The sequence below is a fragment of the Eublepharis macularius genome, chromosome 12, assembly GCF_028583425.1.
Source record: "Eublepharis macularius isolate TG4126 chromosome 12, MPM_Emac_v1.0, whole genome shotgun sequence".
Taxonomy (NCBI): domain Eukaryota; kingdom Metazoa; phylum Chordata; class Lepidosauria; order Squamata; family Eublepharidae; genus Eublepharis; species Eublepharis macularius.
The window spans coordinates 50,209,859-50,213,384 of NC_072801.1; the positions used below are offsets into that span (position 1 = coordinate 50,209,859).

General features: G+C 40.3%; 1 pseudogene; it reads left to right on the forward strand.

Annotated features, from left to right (window-relative positions):
• Window positions 1–895: 895 nt before the first annotated feature.
• LOC129339177 (olfactory receptor 1038-like) lies at window positions 896–1,852 on the forward strand (annotated as a pseudogene).
• Window positions 1,853–3,526: the final 1,674 nt, after the last annotated feature.

The following is a 3,526-nucleotide window of genomic DNA, read 5'->3' on the forward strand; positions in this document are numbered from 1 at the left end:
GTGACCTTGGGCCAGTCACTTAATTTTAGTTTAATCCTATCCTCAAAGGACTGTTGTGGGAACATAATTGCAGTGGGGGAACCATGTCCATTGCCCAGAGCTCCTGGGGGCGGGGAGTGATGAGAGAGACAGACAGACAGACAGACAGACAGAGTGCTGATTGAGATGTACCTTTGTTTTGACCCAGCAGTGCTTTTCTTATCTTCTACTAAATGGGGAAGTCTTTCCTATCCTGCTCTCTATTACATGAATGACACAATCATCTTCCTTAGCAAAATATTTCCCAATGTAGAATAAAGGTCAAAACACATTTCAGGTTTATATACTTTATCATCATTTTATTGTCTTTTGCAAGCAAGATGAAATCATTTCAAACTCCAGGGGCTCCAAAGTTATTGCTCAAATAATAGCATTAATAATAGTAAATACAGATGCCCTGCCCTTATTTTTACAAACAAAGCATCTATCAGATAGGGATTCAATAACATTTATATTTCCTCCCTATATCTTGGTTTCTACTCAGTGATTCTTTCCTTACACATCTTACTTCCTACCACACAATACTTCTCAAGATGTCCACCTCTAATTTTTTAGCTCTGTAATTTTAAAGGGATTCAAATATTTGCTCTTTTCAGTTAGAATGCTATACAAATAATGTGAAGTGTATCACTTAAACAGGTTTATGCAACTCTGCCCAATGGAAATATTTCAGGTATAGATTGAGTTATATGATTATGTCTCTCATACAAGGCTTAATCACCTCCTTGCTGATTAAATCTTACAGAATAAGTACCAGATGAAAATGGTTGTCAGATATTGTTCTCCACAACAGCAAATGCACTGATTTTGAGAAGTATATCTCAGTGTAGCTAGTATCATATTTTTCCAGAGCAATATGATGGAGAACGCTGAGTGGGGGAACCAAACAGCCATCACTGAAGTCATACTCTTGGGATTTGGAAAACTTCCAGGGCTGCAGATTCCTCTCTTTCTGCTATTTCTTCTGGTCTACATTGTGACTGTAGCTGGAAATGCCACAATTGTGTCCTTAGTTGCAACTGATAGACAACTTCAGACTCCGATGGACTTCTTCTTGGGGAACTTGTCTTTCCTGGAGACCTGCTACAGCTCAACCATCATGCCCAGAATGCTGGCCAGTCCCTTAAGTGGAAACAACGTCGTGACATTCAGGGGCTGCCTTATTCAGCTATATTGCTTCAGCTTTTTGGCAACAGTAGAATGTTATCTCTTGGCTCTGATGGCTTATGATCGATACCTAGCCATCTGCAAGCCCTTGCATTACTCAACATTTATGAGAGCCAGAACTATCATGTAACCGACAGCAGGATCATGGCTATGCCCCATCATTGTTCTAACTGTAATTGTGTTGCTACTTTCAGGCTTAACTTTCTGTGGTCCTAATGAAATTGACCATTTCTTCTGTGATCTCAGCCCAGTGATTAGCCTCTCCTGTACAGATACCAAATGGGCCACTCTGACAATTTTCATAATGGCCTCCATAGATACCTTCCCCCCATTTCTGTTTACTCTGACATCTTATATTTTTATCATTTCTACCATCCTGAGGATTCCATCCACCACAGGTAGGCAAAAGGCATTCTCTACCTACTCATCTCACCTTATTGTAGTGACACTTTTCTATGGGACCCTCATTATGGTATACATCTTACCCAAAACAGACAGCCTGAGAAACCTAAACAAAATATTTTCTGTTTTTTACACTCTTCTGACTCCTCTGGTCAATCCCGTAATCTATAGCTTAAGAAACAAAGAGGTGAAAGATTCTTTTAGAAAAGCTCTTGGTAAAATTTATCTGTTTAAGGGAATGTAGTGCAATCCTCAATAACCTCAAACAGTAGAATGTTACCTCTTGGCTGTTAAGAGATAATATTTGACAGGAAGCTTGTTGCATTTATATTTCTGAACTGATTCGCAAGATCAGAACTAGATGCAATTATGATCTGCATTAGGTGTGTACTGAATACTGAAGTATTCCTTCATAATTTCTGTTAATAACAGAAACATAATTTCTGTTAAATAAAACTTTGCTTATCTTCATCTGTTTGTTGTATGTCCAGTCAAATATCTAGGAAGAGGTGATTTATAATTACCTCATAAATAAGCACCACCTTATCATATTAGGGTTCCAAATAAGAGATCTTTAGGGAGCACATAGCTTACACATTACCAGCTCTTTATTTGAAGCTTGTGTCCCCCTTTTACTGATTGTGGGTGGCTGGGGTTTAAAAGAGATATAAGGAGAGGGCAGAGTGTGGGACTGGACCTTTTGAGAAAAGGATCCCTGCAGAGAAAGTATTCCAGGTCTATTTAAACTTCTACCACCACCTATATCACGAAGCAGGTGAAAAACAGACACCCCCTCTCTTGCCAATCTCAGGGAACCGCCCAAAATTCCTGCTCAGCCCCAATTGGCAACCAGCTATTCCCATGATGTATTCAGGGAGGGAGGGTGGGTCAATCTCCATGGCGAATGGAGGCTGAGGGAGAGGGCAGCTAGCTACATTTCTTGCTGCCCCGTCTGGATTGGCCAAGCCACCTACCTCAGCCACTACTCATCATACCTTGAGCCATATTCAAATTATGTGAGCTGGGGCAAAACTGGTCCATCACTGAATGCATTGAACTTCACTGTTAATTGCACTAGGGCCTATCAAGATCTGCCACATTATCTGTTTTCAGATTCAGATCTTCATTTTTAATAGTTCCTGTCTGATCTTATATACTGCAAATATCCTCTTGCAGATATCCCCAACCTATATATGCATCAGAGATAAGAGAGAGTAACTTTTAGGGCATGAGAGTCCTTCAATCTCAAGAGGCTCCCATTTTCTCTCTTTTAAATCATTTATATTAATAAAGGAATTCACAATTCAAAATAAGCCTTAAAACCTCACTACTGCCATGATCTCACCAGCAGCCTTGGGTAAGCTGTTCCTCTCATCCTTCACTCCCCAGATGCATTGTGAGGATAATAATGCTGATTTTGTTCACTGCTCAAAGTGGACACTAATTTGTCCAGAAGAGTGGTATACAAATAAACTCTTATTAATATAGAACTTTTTTCTTCTTCTTTGCATTCTTAGAGTGGTTACTTGGGGCCAAAATACATGATGCAAAATCCACTTGGTAGGATAGGGGTTCCTAAACTGACTCACAAGTGTATGTTTAAGCAACCTACACCTATCCATTCACCTTCTAAAAGCTCTTTCTGCTTCTCTGTTACACTGCAAAAAGCGCATAGGAGAGAAAGATGTTCTGGGCTTCTCTGCTGTGCCATTTTCACCACTTCAAATGGCATCTGTAGATTCCTGTTTGCCCTAATTTGGTGTAGTAGTTAAGACTAGAGTAATGGGACTCAGATCTGGAGAACTGGGTTTGATTCTCCACTCCTCCACTTGAAGCCAGCTGGGTGACCATAGGTCAGTCACAGCTCTCCGGAGCTCTCAGCCCCACCTCACAAGGTGATTGTTGTGGGGATAATAAT